This window comes from Chionomys nivalis, chromosome X (genome assembly GCF_950005125.1).
Source record: "Chionomys nivalis chromosome X, mChiNiv1.1, whole genome shotgun sequence".
Lineage (NCBI taxonomy): Eukaryota > Metazoa > Chordata > Mammalia > Rodentia > Cricetidae > Chionomys > Chionomys nivalis.
In genome coordinates, this window is record NC_080112.1 from 124,720,115 (window position 1) to 124,739,770 (window position 19,656).

At 42.8% G+C, this 19,656-nt stretch overlaps 1 pseudogene; it reads right to left on the reverse strand.

Moving 5' to 3' along the window:
- The window catches only part of LOC130868635 (malignant T-cell-amplified sequence 1-like), a 29,005-nt pseudogene extending 13,409 nt beyond the window's left edge, over positions 1-15,596 (reverse strand).
- Between the last annotated feature and the right edge of the window lie 4,060 nt (positions 15,597-19,656).

Consider the following 19,656-nt stretch of genomic DNA (forward strand, 5'->3'; position numbering starts at 1 on the left):
CAAACTGACCTCTTCAAGAGGTAAATGTTAAACTCATAGGGATTGGATTTATCTCAGATAAAACAGAGCATGAGATAGGAGCCCTTGGAGGCTCCACAACTGGATGTAAGAGGTGATATGACTGTGACATATATCACCTCACTGATTACCAGGGTTGATTTGAATGATCTGGCTGGCTACATGCGTGTCTCATGCTTACTTCACTGCTCCATTTGTGTCCCTCCTGAAGCAGGACTCTTGGTTGAAGAGGACAACCTTCCCTGAATAAAGGAAGACCAGTCTTCTGTCAAGGGTATATGAGCAGCTGTACTCCCCTGCTAGAACTTTCAAGCAATGAACTTATGAGGATATGATTTGTTACAGCAATGGAATAATCAGATTAACATTCCTTTAATCTAAGAAACAATGTATGTTACTGAGAAAAATATTAGGAGGTATTTTAAGGAACAATAACTGACCATTCAGGTTGTACAAAAACAGGGTACAACAGCTGCTGATCTTTCAGATGCACCAACACCCTATCTTTAAAATGGTTGACAGACAAACCTGTATGGGTTAGGCAATGGCCTCTAGCAACAGAAGCTACAGACCTTAGAACAGCTACAGAGAAGCTAAATGCTCAGCATATTGAAGAATCAACTAGCCCTTGAAATTTTCCTATATTTATTATTAAATAGAAATCTGGAAAATGGAGAATGGTAAGAGATCTAAGGGCTGTTAATAAGGTGATTCAGTCAATGGGCTCTCTACAGTATGTCATTCCTTTGCCTTCTCTATTGCCTAAAGGATGGCCTCTTACAGTTATTGATTTAAAAGATTGTTTCTTCACTATACCTTTATAAGAAAAAGACAGTGAAAAATTTGCCTTCATGGTGCCTACTTATAATTCTCAGCCTGCAAAGAGATATCAATGGAAGATTCTCCCATGGGGAATGTTAAATAGCTCCACCCTGTGCCAATATTTTCATGGCAGCATTGGAAATGATACATAAACAATTTTCCTCAACCTACAGTTTGTCATTAAATGGATGACACTTTATTAGTTGATTTAAATATTGATACTTTAGAAAGAATGTTTGAAGAGGTAAAGAAAATTTTGCCCTGCTGGGGATTAGAAATTGCTCCTGAAAAAATACAAAGTGTAAGTTCTATTAATTATTTAGTATATAAAATAAGTCTACAAAAAATTAGACCCTAAAAAGTACAAATTAGGAGAGATGGATTGCAGACTCTTAATGAATTTCAAAGATTGCTAGTAGACATTTTGAATCTACAGCCCACTATTGGGATAAAAAAAATCATGAACTTAGAAATTTGTAGGAAAGCTTAGATGGTAACAAGGACTTACGTAGTCCAAGAGAATTATCAGGTGAAACTGAGAGAGAACTGGCCTTGGTGGAAAAGAAATTACAGGATGCACATGTGGATCATTTGTATCCAAAGCTTTATTGCATTCTATTTATTTTACTTTTTAAGCATTCTCCTACATGAATAATAAGGAAAATGGAAGATATTATGTTAGAATGGATGTTTTAACTAGGGAGTGGTGGCACACACTTTTAATCCCAGAACTCAGGAGACAGTGGCAGACGGATCTCTGTTAGTTCAAGGCCACCCTGCACTAAACAAGATTGAATCTGTCTAAAGAGAAACAGAGCTCACACAAAGGTGATCCCAACACTTGGGATCCCACACCTTTAATCCCAGAACTAGGGAGGTGGAGACAGGAAGGATATGGCTGGGTGGAGAGAGAATGTAAGGCAGGATGAGAGAGGAACTCAGATGCAGTCTGAGGTTTGATGGAGACAGTTGCAGTCCAGGGATCACCCCTGCAGTCTGAGGATGCAGTCTGAGGACATGATTATACCTTCGTTCTGAGCATTGGTAGAAGTAAAAGGTCCTCTAGTGGCTGGTAACACTGCTTCTCTGATCCTTCAACTTTCACTGCCTAGTATCTGCCTCTGGTAAGGCCAATTAGAATTTGTGCTACAAGGAAATGCGCTGGAGGCCACAAAATTTCAATAAAAATCATCATGTCAATAGGAAATCTTTTAAAAAAAGATTTTTCATTACATGGCAACATGCTAAGGAAATGTTCTACTTGTTCTTTAGACAACCAAACACCACTACCTGCAGGAAGTAACCCAAAGGCTACTGAAAGGAATGAAATCTGGCAGATGTATGTGTTCCATTTTGTAGAATTTGGAAAATTAACATATGTACACCACATATGTGCAACTGCTTTGAGTCTGAAAAGACTGATTCTGTAATCACATATTTCTTAGAAGTAATGGCAATCATGGGTATGCCTGCACAAATAAAGCCAGACAATGTTCTAGCATATGTCTCTAAGAAAATGAAACAGTTTTTGCTTATTATAATATAAAACATATTACAAGTATAAAACACACTCCAACAGGGCAGGCAGTTCTTGAAAGATCAAATTGAACTCTAAAGGATATGTTAAATAAACAGAAAGAGGTAATAGAGACTCTGAGAAATAGATTTCATAGTGCTTCATTAACTTTGAATTTTCTAAATGTTAATGAGAAAGGAACAACAGCTGCAGAGAGACATTGAATAATATAAAAAAACTTACATAATTAAATCAACCTGTATACTTTAAAGATGGGCTGACCTCAGAATGGAAACCAGGACATGTGTTACATTGGCAAAGGGATTTTGTTTTTCTTTGCATGGGAGAAGAAAAGGTATGGATACCATCAAAATTAATAAAGGTTCTATTTGAACAAGAGAGACTTATTAATTATAAGAGATGATAGTTCATCAAACAACATGGCCGTTCAATGTAAACTAACTGATAAAACAAATAAATGCTTTTGATTTGCTCAGATATTACTTGCCAAAAGGAAACCTCCTCAAAGTTAGAGTTGGGAAAGTGTTTGTCTTTTCAGGAGAATAAAGCCATCCAGCTAAAGAATCTGAAAACCACTGGACAAATGAGATATCTGAAGAAAAAGAACAAATCATCCAGAAAAAAATTGTCTCAAGAAAAGGAGTAATTGGAATATTAGTATATTACATTTCCAACAGGATAAAATTTCATAAATCTTCCCAAATGTTTGTTGTTGCTGTTCTTTACAAACATATAATGCAAATGATCTTTTTAAATTTATTTAATTTTTATTAAAAATTTCCACCTCCTCCCCTCCTCCCACTTCACTTCCCTCCTCCTACTCCCTCTCCCCCTTGTAGTATAAGCAGCAGGCTGCTTTCTGCTACTCAGCTAGCTTTATACCCGAAATAACAACACACAAACTGTATTCTTTTAAACACTGCTTGGCCCATTAGCTCTAGCCTCTTAGTGGCTAATTCTGACATCTTGATTAACCCATTTCTAATTATCTGGGTAGGACCACGAGGTGGTGGTTTATCAGGAAAGATTCTTAACTTGCATCCATCTCGGAGAGAACTATGGCGACTGCTCACTTCCCTTCTTCCCAGCATTCTGTTCTGTCTACTCTGCCTATCTAAATTTTGCCCTATCAGGCCAAGCAGTTTTCTTTATTAATCAACCAATGAAAGCAACAGATAGAAAGAAGACACTCCCACATCACCCCCTCCCTCTCCTGTCCAAGGAGCAGTCAGAGTTCCCTACCCTATGGGAAGTCCAAGGTCCTCCCTGCTCCCCCCAGGTCCGGGAAGGTGAGCATCCAAACAGCCTAGGCTCCCACAAAGCCCATCCATGCAGTAGAATCAAAACCCAGTGCCACTGTCCTTGGCTTCTCTGTCAGCTTCCACCGTCAGCCACATTCAGAGAGTCCTCTTTGATCACATGCTCCATTAGTTTCAGTCCTACTGGCTTTGGTGATCTCCCATTAGATCAGTCCCACTGTCTCAGTGGGTGTGCGCACCCCTAGCAGTCCTGACTTCCTTGCTCTTGTTCTCCCTCCTTCTGCACCTCATTTGGACCTTGGGAGCTCACTCCAGTGCTCCAATGTGGGTCTCTGTCTCTATCTCCATTCATTGCCAGATGAGGGTTCTGTGGTAATATGCAAGATATTCATCAGTGTGGTTATAGGATAGGGCCAGTTCAGGCACCCTCTCCTCTGCTGCCCTAGGAACAAGCTGGGGACATCTCCTTGGACACCTGTGATGGAGGAAGGTCATTGGCTAATAAAGAAACTGCCTTGGCCCATCTGATAGGGCAGAATTTAGATAGGTGGAGTAAACAGAATAGAATACTGGGAGGAAGAGGAAGTGAGCTCAGATGCAGGGCAGCTCCTCTGAGAGACAGACGCCATGCTCTCCTCTCCAGAGCAGACACGATGAAGCTCTGACCCAGGATGGACGTAGGCTAGAATCTTCCCGGTAAGCGCACCTTGGGGTGCTACATACATGAACAGAAATGGGCCAAGCAGTGTTTAAAAGAATAGAGTTTGTGTGTCGTTATTTTGGGGCATAAGCTAGCCAGGCAGCCATGAGCCGGACTGTGGGAAGAGGCCCGCAGCTCCCCACTACAGATGGCGTCCAGACATGGGGCAGTGAATCTACAGAAAGCCTGAGAAAGCTTGGGAAAGAATAGAGTAAAGCATGTTTTCTTGATAGCAACAATTTCTCGGGTCTGCTCTGCCTGCTAGAGGCAAGCAAGCACTCTCATGTAAGAGAGGCTTCCTGACTCAGCTTCAGCTGCAAAACCCTGCAGCTCATTAAGAGGTCCTGCCACGAAACACTTAAATGGTATTGATAAAAGCTGACTGAATGCTTGTTTGTTTTCGGCCATAACAAAAACAAAAACAAAACAAACAAAAAAAAAAAGTTGTGCTGTTTTAAAATGCTGGCGTTCTGGTCCATCCTACCAGGGCAAACTCTGACTGTTTGAGGCAGGAGGGCCTACTACAGAGAGAGGACTTGATTGTTGTCTGTGGACGTAATGCTGCAGTTTGCTTGTTGGCAAAGACCTTGAAACGCCACAGAGTTGTGGTGATAAACATGGCTACAGCCGGTACCTCTGCCATGAGGCTGTAAAGCTAAGGAATGGGTTGGACCTGCTGGCAAAGCCACGGCTTTAATCCTACCCATATATTGCTCAGTAATTTGAAGGCTCATGTGGTCAGATAAAAAAAGAGAGATATGCAGTAAAGAGAGACTCAAAAACAAAACAAAACAAAATTTCTAAATGATTTACAGTGTGTAAAAAATATATGCAGGCTAAAAGACAGAAAGGAAGAAAGTAGTTGGGTGTGGTAGCACACACCTTTAATCCCAGTGCCTGGAAGGCAGAGACAGAAGGATCTCCGAGAGTTCAAGGACAGTCTGGTCTACAGAGTTATTCCAGGACAAATATATACAGAGAATATAAAACAAAAGTAAAAATAAACAAAATAGAGTTAAAATAAAGCTGCACAAAGATGGAAAATACACAGAGAATCTTGATACTGTATGCTATTATGCTCTCTTTGAATTGTTTGAATGCTGTGGAAGGAGCAACAGATGCTAAAAGATATTTGTTTATAAATGCTGCTGAACTAATCCAAGATAGATATTTTCAAAATACCTTGACTTCAGAATTTGTATCTAAGGATATGATACTTTGGAAAAGAGTTTCTTCTTTTGTTTTCACAGAGGATGGGACACTGTGGATTGCCTTTATCCCAATATGGTATGATGGACCACGTCCTCCTGAAGGGTTGCTGTGAACACCTTCAAAAAATTACTTTGCTCAACTGCCAACTGAGATGAACCTAGCAGACAGGTTATCCCATAAAAGACCCGAATAACAGCGCCCCCATTCAGCAGGAAGCAGTTTGGAGAGAAAAAACTGCGTCCATGTTCCCATATATTGTTTATAAATGTTCTTTTACATTTAAAGGGGGTTATGATATAGGTATGAATAATTTGCATTGATATGGATTTTGCTTTAGTGATTTAGATTTAAGGTCAATTTTATTATATGTATATGTATTTCTGATATTGATTAAGGTATTGTGATTGTGTAGTTCACTTAAAATGTAATGTATATAGGTTGTTAATAGATAATTATCAATAATAGTCACGCTTGTAGTCATGTTAGTTAGATTTTCTAGATGTACATAGATATATTTTAAATAGACATTCTTCATATCTTTCAAAGATTATAAAATATGGCATGTTAAGTGTTTTAATAACTTAAGGTTTTTCATGACAATGAGACACTCTGTTCCTGGCAGCACCAATCTACTTCAAGCAGAAGATGGGCATCGAAGAGGCACCTTATGGAGTTTGATAGCCATTTGGGCAAGAAATTGCTCTTGCCTGGACTGTTGCATAAACTGGACACAGAGAACCCACAGAGAGAGGACTGCTGAACTTGCCTAAAGGTGAGATGATCTTTCGGGGTTCCTGATTCATGAAGGAGTCTGCGAGACATTCTGCAGGACACAGCAGATAGTGACTGAACTGACTTTGAAATTTCCTGCTTCATGGAAATGTCTCTGGAAACTATGGGCCTGTGGGCCGAAGATGGATGCCCCAACGGTACAGAGAAACTTTGGGTGACTGTCAAGGCAGCGAGATGTCTCTGTCATTTCTAGAGTTTGAAAGTTGCTTATTTCTTGTTTGCTTAGGTAATATTATATCCTTCTGGAGTCTTTGATGGAGTTGAAGAATAGATAGATAGTTATAGTTTTCTTTAGTTATGATAAAGATAAAATAGATGTAAATATTGTAACTGTAATTCTTACTTGATAACTGTTTTGCTATATGTAATTTTGCTATGTTAGAGCCTTTCCTTTTTGTTTAAACAGAAAAAGGGGAAATGATGGAGGAAGGTCATTGGCTAATAAAGAAACTGCCTTGGCCCATCTGATAGGGCAGAATTTAGATAGGTGGAGTAAACAGAATAGAATACTGGGAGGAAGAGGAAGTGAGCTCAGATGCAGGGCAGCTCCTCTGAGAGACAGACGCCATGCTCTCCTCTCCAGAGCAGACACGATGAAGCTCTGACCCAGGATGGACGTAGGCTAGAATCTTCCCGGTAAGCGCACCTTGGGGTGCTACATACATGAACAGAAATGGGCCAAGCAGTGTTTAAAAGAATAGAGTTTGTGTGTCGTTATTTTGGGGCATAAGCTAGCCAGGCAGCCATGAGCCGGACTGTGGGAAGAGGCCCGCAGCTCCCCACTACACACCTGGGAGCCCTTCCAGAGTCAAATCTCCTGCCAACCTTAAAATGGCTCCCTTAATTAAGATATCTACTTCCCTGCTCCCTCATCCACCCCTCCTCCATCCCAACCATCCCATTCCCTCAAGCTCTCCCCATCCTCCCCTTCTCCCTTCTCTCTCCCCATCTCCCCTCCCAGTCGAATTAGAAATTAAAACTGGCTTTGGAGTTGGAGTATGACACTCTCCTCTAAACCCAATCTTGTTAGGAAAAGGATAGCTGGATCAAAGCATGAGCTGCTTTTAGTGTTTGGTATATATTATGAAATTATCCTTTCAAAATTTGTGCCCGTTTCAATTCCTCTGTATTCTACCTAACTCAAAAAGAACACATGGTGTTTCAAACCCACATGGCAGCTATCAACTCTCTGTAAGTCCAGTCCCAGGAAATCCAGTGCCCTCTTTTGACTGGCCTCTGCAGACACTGAACACAAATCATCCACAGACATACACTCAGATAAAACACTCATACATATAATTTTTAATATCAAAAAATTTTAATTGTATCTCAAATGAATTTCAGTTCATTTCTGATTTCCCCTTTCCCTTTATTTTTGTTTTTTATTCAATTTACTTATTTTACATTCTGACTGAAATTTCCCCTCCTTTCTCTCCCCCCATCCCCTTTGCCTATTTCTCCTCTGTTCACCAACAAAGGAGGGAAGCATGAAACGCCCTGGGAAGGGGCAATAGAAGAGTTCTCGTGGGTAGACAGGGGGTAGGTGGGGATGGAAATTTGAGGGATCAAGTTGGGGATGGAATGGGAGAGTACTGAAAGACATGACTGGAAAGGGTTGGGGTCTTCAGGGTCAGGTAGAAAACTGATGCAAGGGAAACTCCCACAAATCTATAAGGGTGATCCCATCTAAGACTCCTAGTAGTAGTGAAAACGTTTCCTTTTATTTTTTAATTTGCTCCTCACCTTCCTCTTCCTTCTCCCTCTCTTCCTCCTTGTCCTTCTTGAGACAGAACCTCTCTGTGTATCCTAGGCTGGACTCACATAATCCTACCTATCAAATGCTGTGACTACAGTAGTGTGCCACCACATATAGAACCATCTGATTTCTAATGTGGATGAACAATAATTCATATAATATTAATTCATTAGTGTTTGACTTCCTTTTGTTGTCTTATTTTCTCTAGACATAGCTTCAAGAATTATGTTGAATAGTTATGGAAACAGTGGACAGCCTTGTCTTATTCCTTATTTCAGTGGAATCGCTTTGAGTTTCTCTGAAATTCATTTGATGTTGGCTGTTGGCTTGCTGTATATTGCTTTTATTATTCTCTTGGAGAGATTATCCCTGATTTCTCCAAAATCTTTACCATGAAGTAGTTTTGGATTTTGTCAAATGCTTTTGCAGCATCTAATGAGATGATCATATGGTTTTTTATTTCAGTTTATTTATATGTTGGAGTATTTTGATAGATTTTCATATGTTGAACAATCCCTGCATCTCTGGATTGAAGCTGACTTGATCATGGTAGATGATTTCTTTTGATATGTTCTTGGATTATGATTTGGCAGTATTTTATTGAGTATATTTGCATCAATGTTCATGAGGGAGATTGGTCTGTAATTCTCTTTCTTGGTGGTACATTTATATAATAGAGTACTACTCAATGGTAAAAAACATGATATCTTGAAATTTGCATGCAATGGGAATGAACTAGAAGAAAACATCCTGAGTGAGGTAACCCATACCTTGATAGATGAGCATGGTATGTACCCACTTTTAGGTGAGCACTAGCTGTAAAGCAAAGGATAGGGAGACTATAGCCCATGACTGAAGAGAAGCTAAGTAACAAGAAGAACTCTAATAGAAACATGCATACATCACCCTGAGAAGGGGAAACAGACAAGATCTCCTAAGAAAATTGGGAGGTTGGGGTTGGGTGAGAAGGAAAGGCAGAAGGGAAAGAGGAGGTGAGAAGGGGGAGAGAATTAGAAGGAACTGGATGGTTGAGATGAGAAGACAGAGCTGGAAAGCAAGGAAAGAGATATTTTGATTGAGGAAGTCATTATGGGCTAGCAAGAAACTTGGTACTAGAGAAATTCCCAGGAATCCACAAGGATGACCCTAGCTAAGACCCTAAGCAATAGTGGAGAGGGTGGCTGAACTGGTCTTGCCCTGTAGTCAAATTGATGACTATCCTAAAAGTCATCATAGAACTTTCATCCAGCAACTGAGGAAAGCAGATGCAGAGATCCACAGTGGAGAATTGGGCTGAGCTCCCAAAGTCCAGTCAAAGAGAAGGAGGAGTGTGAATATGAGCAAAGAAGTCAAGACCATTATGGGGATACCCACTGAAGCAGCTTACCTGAGCTAATGGAAGCCTACGAATTCTGACCTGACAGCAAGGGAACCAGCATAGGACCAAACTGGTCCCTCTGAGTGTGGGTGACAGTTATATGACTAGGGCAGACTGTGGGGTCACTGGCAGTGAGACCGTGATTTATCCCTACTGCTTGTTTTGACTCTTTGGAACTCATTCTCTCTGGACGGATACCTTGATCAGCCTAGATATACTGGAGAAGTCTTGTTCCTGCCTGAAAGCAATGTGCTAGACTTTGTGGACTCTCCATAGGAAGCCTTACCCTCTCCGAGGAGTGGATGTGGGTGGGATGGGAGCGTGGGTAGGCAAAGTGGAAGGAGCAGGAACAAGAGAAAGACCAAGAACTGGATTTGGCATGTAAAATGATAAAAGATAGTGTTTTATTGAAAATAAATTAAAATAAATAAATAAATAAACAAGTAGAAAGAAAAGAAAAAGTAAACAGGACCTCGGGAGAACTGGTTCTGGCCAAACTGGCCGTCTCTGCAGAACTTACGGAACTCTAAAGGTCTGCACGTGGACTGATCAAATAGAACCCACATCATCCAAAAAACTGGGCCACTCACGAGTGTCATAAAACCCTCAGGCTTCAGATAGTTCAGTGTGACAGAGTCATGAGTGATGTAACACCAATATTCAGACTGTCTATGAAACCAGGCCAATTTTGTTCTACACAGACACTCGGAGACTTCAAGACCCTGATAGATGGTTCAGTTAAGCTGCCTCACCTGAAACGTTTGCCCCTAATCTGTAACACACACACATGTACACACATATGCACACATGAATGCACACACTCAGAAATGCATGTGTGTGCATACACAAACACAGCACACACACAACACAGAACACACACGCATCTTCATCTCCACTTTCCTCTCCAGCACGGCATCACCCAAAGATACTGATTACTGTGATTGATGCAGCATGGTCCATCACAGCCCTTGTTTTGGCTGAGTTCAGAGACTTATCCCTTTCAACACATTCCTAGGGTTGGAGAACATGTGGAGGACAGGAGGGAGTTGGACAGAATTGGCCCAGAGGGTCATGACTCTGTGTCAGAACTTGATTAGAGAGGACAATCATCAGTATAGGTATGGGGGAGCTTGTCCCTGTGACCACTTTCTGTGTGTTCTGGGCCCAGGGCTCTTGATGACACAGGAAGGGTGACTTGCAAGACTGCTAGGACAGTTCAAGCTACATAAGGACTGGATGGACAACCTGGTCCCACAGCTGCTAGAGAGGGCCAGGATAAAGATGAATACATTTGTACCAGATTCAGTCCAGTCAATAACAGGTCTCTAGGTCTGTGGCATGTCTGTGTGTCTGTGTGTGTATGTTGGTCTTAGGGGGTGTTTCTGGAGGGCACCAAGGAGTCACTTCTGGGTATGGTACATCTCAGGTAATAATGAGAAAACAAAGGGGGACTGGTGGAGATGGTCCAGTGTGGACATACCTCGGGGTTGTCAAATTTGGGAGACTGGTCCAGGGTAGTAGGGGTTGGGAGTTAGGGGTTCATGACATATGCCTGTAATCCCAGCTCTATCAGCAGATTCATGAGGATCAGGAGGTCAAGGTTTTAGTTGTCTGTATGGACATTTTCATCAGGTATGACAATTTAGCAACATGAGTTCACGCTAACTTTGGTTGGTAATTGGAGAGAACTTAAGTAGTCACTAATGGTTAGCAAAATGGAAAGAAAAGGAGTACAGAGAGTGAGACAGCTTGTGAACCTTGTTCTTCAGTCTGCATAGCTGCCCACTACTCTTCCACACCCTAAGAGAAACCGACACTTGCTTGCCCCATTAATGCCACCACTTAGGAGGAAACAAACTCACTAGAAGACATTCCCACTCTATGTCGCCAAGAGGAAACATTTGCAAAGCTCTGCCTGGTCATTTATTTCTGAAAACAAGTTTTACTAAAATAAGGGTTTAAATATATTATATCACATTAAAGTTGTGAAGGAAAAAAAGAACCAAAAACCAGTTTGTTCCTTCACATGGCATTGGACAGCTGCTGCTAGTGAGTTGCGGGCTTTATATCCAGCTAATGAGTGGCATCCATTTGGTTATTTGTTCCCTTGCCTAAAGTATAATGGGTCTTAAGCTGTTGTCACATTCTGTTATTCAGACATCCCTAAACTAGGATATGTCTGCTTAAGAAAAAAAAAGATGACCATGGTGGCAAGCCAGCTGTCCTATCACCTCCCTGGAAGAAAAGTATCCCTTTCTGAATTCTGCTGACCTAGTCAGGTTAGACTTAAGTGCAGTACAAATTCTAACAGGTCTTAATAAAAAAAAACTTGGAGTTAGATATTGGGGGTAAAAGCTGAAAGATCAGAGAAGCAGAGCAGCCAGCCACTAGTTTTTAGCTCTATGAATTCCTCAGAACCAAGGGGGCAAGATCCTGTCTCTACAAATCCTCAGAATGAATCCCATGTACTCTTGTCTCCTCCTGCCTTATATTCCTCTCTCCACCCAGGCAAATCCCTTCCTGTCTCCACCTTTCTAGTGCTGGGATTAAAGGCATGCGACTCCCAATTACTGGGATGAAAAGTGTGAACCACCACAACCTGGCTGTTTCTCTTTTAGACCGGCTCAATCTTGCTTAGCAGGGATGCCTTGAACTCACAGAGACACTGCTGCCTCTGCCTCCAGAGTGCTGGTATTAAAGGTATGTGCAACCACTACCTGTCCTCTATGGCAAACTAGAGGCTTAGCTCCGCACTCCGATCTTCAGACAAGCTTTATTTGTTACATCAAAATCAAAATATCACATTTTCCTTTTTTCTGAAGTAAAAAGTAGGTTATAACTAATATAAGAAAAACTATATAAAATAAGTACAATAACTATATATAATATACACAGGCAATAAATATATCAGCAATGTCTAGTCCATTTGCATTTGACAAGTTCAGAGAAAATACTCCATTATCTATCCTACCTGGTAAGTCCAAAGTCTTGTACCTAATTCACTTTCTATCCTAACTTGCTTTACTATTCAAAACTATCTTTTGATATCTCTCAACCTTATACACTTTGCATCTCTTTCTTGAGTCTCTTTTCTGGGTCTGGTCAATAAGGAAAACTATAACTATCTAATCTCCAACTCTCTGAAGATGTGTGTGGGGGGGGTGGTTCTCTCTGTGTGTGTGTGTGTTACAGATTTAGGGGCAAATAGTTTGGTTGAGGCAGCTTGACTGAACCATCTATCAGGGTCTTGAAGTCTCTGAGTGTCTGTATACAACAAAATTGGCCTGGTTTCATAGGCAGTCTGGATTGAGACTTCATCCTGGTGAATTGTTCCTGTTATGAGTAAAAAATGTCCCTCTCCATCTCTTTTGATTGATTTTAGTTTGAAGTCAACTTTCTTAGAAATTAGTATGGCCACACCTGCTTGTTTCTTAGGTCCGTTTGCTTGATAAACCTTTTCCCAGCTCTTTACTCTGAGTAGATGTCTGTCTTTGTGGTTGAGGTGTGTTTCTTGTAAGCAGCAGAATGTTGGATCCTGTTTTCGTATCCAATCTCTTAGCCTGTGCCTCTTTATAGGTGAGTTGAGTCCATTGATATTAAGTGATATTAATGACCAGTGGTTGTTAACTCCGGTCATTTTTCCTTTCTTCTTTCTTTCTTTCTTTCTTTCTTTCTTTCTTTCTTTCTTTTCTTTTCTTTTCTTTCTTTCTTTCTTTCTGTAGTAGAGTTTGTGTGTTTCCCTTCTTCAAGTTGTGCTGGTGAATGGTCATTAGATGTCTGAGTTATTGTGGGCATTGTTGGACTCCTTGGGTTGTGATTTTCCTTCTATTACTTTCTGTAAGGCTGGATTTGTGGCTACGTATTGTTTAAATTTGTTTTTATCCTGGAAAATTTTGTTTTCTCCATTTATAGTGAACGAAAGCTTGGCTGGGTATAGTAGTCTGGGCTTGCATCCATGGTCTCTTAGTTTCTGCAGTACATCTATGCAGCACCTTCGGGCTTTCATGGTTTCCATAGATTAGTCAGGTATAAGTCTGATAGGTTTACCTTTATAGGTAACTTGACCTTTTTCCTTTGCAGCTCTTAATATTCTTTCTTTATTCTGTATGTTTTGTGTTTTGATTATTATATGATGAGGAGATGTTTTTTTTTGATCCAGTCGATTCGGTGTTCTGTATGCTTCTTGGACCTTCAAAGGAATATCTTTCTTAAGGTTGGGAAAGTTTTCTTCTATAATTTTATTAAATATATTTTCTGGACCATTGAGCTGTACTTCTTCTCCTTCTTCTATCCCTATTATTCTTAGGTTTGGTCTTTTTATTGTGTCCCAGATTTCCTGAATGTTTTGTGATGAGAATTTGTTGGTTATGCTGTTTTCTTTGATCAGAGTGTTTATTTTCTCTATGGTATCTTCAGTGTCTGAGATTTTTTCTTCTATCTCTTGTAATCTGTTGGTGGTACTTGTCTCTGTAGTTCCTGTTCATTTATCCAAATTTTCCATCTCCATCCTTCCCTCGGTTTGTGTTTTCTTTATTACTTCCACTTCATTCTTCAAGTCTTGAACCGTTTCCCTTACCTGTTTGAATACTTTTTCTTGTTTCTCTTGGTTTTCTTGGGTATCTTTGAGAGATTTATTCATTTCCTCTACCTTTTTGTTTGTAATCTCTAATTGATTATGGCAGTTTTTCACCTCCTGTTTAAGGTCCTCTATTATTTTCATATAATTCACTTTTGAGTCGAATTTTTCTAATTCTTCTGGATTAGGGTGTACACTTCTTATTTTGGGATTCCTGGATCCTGGTGATGTCACGTTGCCTTTCAAGTTGTTGGGGGAATTCTTGCATTGGCGCCTGCCCATCTTTTCCTTCAAATGGAGCCAGGAGAGGCCTGGTGTCTTGGACCAGTCTTTGCTGTGGACTAACTCTCTGGGTGTATCTCCTCAGTGTAGGGGCAGGAACCGTTCCCTACCAGATGAACTCCTCAACACCAAAACAGGGATGCCTGGTATTCCAATGACCCGTGGAAAGAAGGCCGAATGCAAGGGGTCGGGCGGGGTCGAGTAGAACACAGGCGACACTGCAGTACAAGCTGGAGGTGCCTGCGCTCCCTTTCGGGGGGTTGCTGAGGCCTGCCCGCTAGGCAGGCACTCACTGCTCTGGTTGGGTAGCCTTAGTGTAGGGGGGTTTGTGCTCTCTACCGGGACAGTCCGCCCCAGGATAGCACATACTCACCCGTCCAGATGGAACTTCTCAGCACCTACACAGGGACTCCTGGTAGCCCAATGAGCCAGGGACCAAGGGAAGTAGGAGGTAGGCAGAGCCGGTCCAGGAGAGCACAGCAGACACTGCAGCCCCAGCAGCAGGGGCCCGCGTTCCCTGGCAGGGACCTTGAGGCCTTCTCTCTAGTCAGGCACTCACTGCTCTGGGTTGGTAGCCTTAGTGAAAGGGCAGGAAGCTGTTCCACAGCAAAGGACCTTGCAGACAAGGCAGGCTTGGGGGTGGGGGTGGGGGCGCGTGTGTAGGTAAGAAAGCCCTGCAGCAGGAGCTGGGGGAGGGGCGTTTGTGCTCTCTACCGGGACAGTCCACCCCAGGATAGCACACACTCACCCGTCCAGATGGAGCTTCATAGGCAGTCTGAATATTGGTGTTGCATCACTCCTGACTCTGTCACACTGAATTTTCTGAAGCCTGAGGGTTTCATGACACTCTTGAGTAGGCCAGTATTTGGGGAATGGATGATGTGGGTTCTATTTGATCAATCCTCCTGCAGACCATTAGAGTGCCCTAAGTTCTACAGAGACAACCAGTTTGGCCAGAACCAATCCCCGTGGGGTCCAGTTCTCACAGGTGGCATGGGCCTTGCCTTACCTGGTGCCCTGAGGAGAACAGGGTGGGGCTTGGCAGAAGCACCTCAGGCCATCCTAGAACCAGCAGAGTACGGTACTGTTGGTATGGGTTCTGAGAAGCCCCAGGCAGCCATGAACCACCTGGCAGCAGCGCGGGTGACTCACCAAGCAGCATAGTCTGGAGGTGGCCTGAGATGGCCAGGGAGAAAGTTGGGGGGCCCAACAAGGAGATGTCTTGAGGAAGTGGTGTTGGAGAAATGGGGGAATCAAGGGCCATGGAGGAGGCAGTCTATGTGGAGAGCACCCAGGGACAACAAGACAGAATCACCTTAACAATATCTCCCACCAGTGAGCTCAAGGTCCCTTTCCAGTCCTTCATGGATACAGAGATCGCAAGCTTGTACCTGAAGCAGAAAGAGGAGTCGCTGGAAGGAGCAGTTCACAGGGAGCTCAGAGTGACTGGCAGTGACCTCATTATGTAAGCTGCAGAAGGGGAGGAGCCTGTATGGGGGCAGTAGACAGCCTTTCCTGTCTCTGCCTGAGGAGCCTACCCCATTGTACATTGGCAGACACCTTAAGAGTCACTGTAAGGAGGTGGTGTGGTGATCCGGGCCTGTAGGAGCAGGGAGACTGCGGGAGTCCTGGAAGGATTGTATCAGGTGTCTCCAGGGATTAGGGTGTTCAAGACCTTCTGTTGTAAGATCACTGGGTTCTGGTGTTTTCATGTTGTTTTTCAGATTGGTGGAGGAATTCTTGCCTTGGCGCCTGCCCATCTCTTCCTTCAAATGCTATCGGATGGATCTTATGGAACAGGATCAGGTTCCCTTGCTGGCCAGGGACCTCACTGACAAAAGTCCTACCTTGCTGCAGGCAATCTATTGAAGCAAAGGAACTCCCGTCTACTTCTTGCCCTCAGCATCCTGTCCCAGCGCCAAAACAGGCTGAGCTGGCGGATCCCGTGACTACACAGAAGGGGGAAGAAGGGAGGAGGTTCTTGGGTGCAAACTGGGATGGGTTAGGGAGAGAGAGGCCCCAGCAGAGGGGAGCAGCCCCTGCCTAATAACCAGGGAGTGAAGAGGGGCGGGGAATGTCCGTGTTCTGTTTCCGGGCTCCTGCCACGGATCAAGAACACACTCACCAACTACTCTGATGGGTCCCCCAGAACAGGATCAGATTCCCTTGCTGGCCAGGAACCTTGCTGATAAAGGGCCTACCTTGCTGCAGGCAGGCTATTGAAGCAAAGCAATCCCCCCCTGCCCGTTGCCCTGAGCACCCCGACCCAGTGCCCAAACAGGCTGAACTGGTGGATCCCGTGGCCCCGCGGAAGGGAGGAAGAAGGGAGGAGGTTCCTGGGCGCAAACTGGGATGGGTTAGCGAGAGAGAGGCCCCAGCAGAGGAGAGCAGCCCCTGTTGAATGACCGGGTGCTGGAGAGGTTGTGGAGTAAAGGGTACACTCATCCATTGCTGGTGGGAATGCAAACTTGTGCAACCACTATGGAAAGCAGTGTGGCGGTTTCTCAGGAAATTTGGGATCAACCTACCCCAGGATCCAGCAATACCACTCTTGGGAATATACCCAAGAGATGCCCTATCATACAACAAAAGTATTTGTTCAACTATGTTCATAGCAACATTATTTGTAATAGCCAGAACCTGGAAACAACCTAGATGCCCTTCCATGGAAGAATGGATGAAGAAAGTATGGAATATATACATATTAGAGTACTACTCAGCGGTAAAAAACAATGACTTCCTGAATTTTGCATGCAAATGGATGGAAATAGAAAACACTATCCTGAGTGAGGTAACCCAGACCCAAAAAGATGAACATGGGATGTACTCACTCATAATTGGTTTTTAGTCATAAATATAGGACATTGAGCCTATAATTCGCGATCCTAGAGAAGCTAAATAAGAAGGTGAACCCAAAGAAAAACATATAGTTATTCTCCTGGATATTGGAAGTAGACAAGATTGCTGGGCAAAAATTTGGGAACTGGGGGGTGGGGTGGGATGGGAGAAAGGGGAGATGGGGAGAGACAAGTAAGAAGGGGAGGATGGGGAGAGCTTGGGGGAATGGGATGGTTGGGATAATGGAAGGATGGCTATGGGAGCAGGGATGTATATATCTTAATTAAGGGAGCCTTTTTAGGGTTGGCAAGAGCCTTGACTCTAGAGGGGTTCCCAGGGGTCGAGAGAGATGTCCCCAACTAGGTCCTTGGGCAGCTGAGGAGAGAGAGCCTGAAATGGCCCGATCCTATAGCCATACTAATGAATATCTTGCATATCACCATAGAAAATTCATCTGGTGATAGGTGAAGATAGAGACAGAGACCCACATTGGAGCAATGGACTGAGCTCCCAAGGTCCAAATGAGGAACAGAAGGAGGGAGAACATGAACAAGGAAGTCAGGACCGTGAGGGGCTCACCCACCCACTGAGACAGTGGGGCTGATCTATTGGGAGCTCACCAAGGCCAGCTGGTGGACTGGGACTGAAAATGCATGGCATAAAACCGGACTCTCTGAATATGGTGGACAATGAAGGCTGCTAAGAAAGCAAGGACAATGGCACTGAGTTTTGATCCTACTGCATGTACTGGGTTTATAGGAGCCTAGCCTGTTCGGATGCTCACCTTCCTAGACCAGGATGGGGGGGGGGGGGAGGTCCTTGTACTGCTCACAGGGCAGGAAACCCTGACTGCTCTTAGGATTGGAGAGGGAGGGAGAGGGAGAGGGGAGTGGGGCATGAGGATTGGGGGGAGAGGGAGGGAAAAGTGAGGAGGGGAGGAGGCAGAAATTTTTAATAATAATAATAATAATAATAATAATAATAATAATAATAATAAAAGCTTTATCTCTCAATGTTACACTAATCTAAAAGAAGTCCTGGGAACCTCAAATATCCTGCTCTGGTGTTTCTTTCTTGTCCACTCAAACTAAATCAGTTTTTCACTTCTGTTTGAAAACGATCAACCCAGTGGTCATGAAAGAGAGTCTGAAGACCGAGATTTGGTGAGTGTAAGGCCCATATTAGAAAACAGTTGAGTAGTATACGTGGAGAAATTTAATATGTGACTGTATAAATTTTTAATTCAGGAAATCTGCCTCTTCTAATATACCTTAAGGAAGTAAGTTTTCATGAACTCAATAATTTATTATATATGAAAATGTGGATAAGCCTAAATGTTTAGTATCTGTGTATAGGATTTTTTAATGTAAATTTTTCCTGAAAAGTGTGAGGAAATGGAAAAGCTAATATTCCGTAAGAGAAATATTTCAGGAAAAATATTAAAGGATAAGCCTAAAAATGTCTTTATTGCCTTTATATACTTAGTTCTATAGAACCTCTCCCCCCACACCCTTTTTTACAGTACTTTGGGATTGAACTCAGGGACTCTGGCATGCTAGTAAAGCTCTTTAGCATATTCTAACAAAAAAATCTTACTTCAAAGATAAGCATATTGTGTGCTGAATAACCAACTGACTTTAAATAAAGCCATTTTCTTTCCATTTACTAAAATATCTTTCCCTGGTTTAGAGTGTGAGAAATTTTAAATTTCAGAACTTTCCTTCCAACCAAAGTACACAGATGAGAAAACTGGAGGCTTCTGCCATAGCCAAAAGTAATGTCAGACCAAAACCTAACCAAAACATCTAAACCACAATATGTTAGCTTTATTTTGTTCAGCAACAAACATTTAAGCACCCTTTCCTTAAGCAAAATGGAAACAAGCCAAGCATGGGGCTGATAAAGGGGAAATCGCATCAAAACTTCGAAATTTGAAGGCAAGGTATCAATTACCAAAACCACGAAATGCCTTTGTCCTGTCTTTTAGGGGGAGAAAGTTTAGGTGTGATGAATCCTTCCTCTTCCTCGTTTGACAACAGCCACAAATTGGAAGTGCCAAATGTTTCTCATCACCAGGGAAAGCTGGTCAAGGAAGCTATTGGTGGTTCCTGTGGAACCATTAGTAGCTGGCACTGGGCATTGGCAACGAGGGACCTGCAGGCCATGTCTGCCTCTACTGCAGACCTGAAAGGCACTCTTACGGAGCTGGAAAGGGGCTATGGTTAAGGTATCATCAACTATTAGGCTTCCTATTGTTATGTGTCCTGGTATACTTCTGAGGCCTGTCTGACACTGCTCCCATGGGCAACCCAAGACCAAGAGTGCCCCAGAATCTTCTTTCTGACGATGCTAAACAAGTGTCATCCACCTCCCGCCTCCCCAACAGTCCAGATTATCTTCTACATTATGAAGTTTTCTCGGGATTAGGCAACTCCCTGCCCTGCCAGCATGACGTTTCTTCTTGGACTAACTGTCCAGAGTGTACC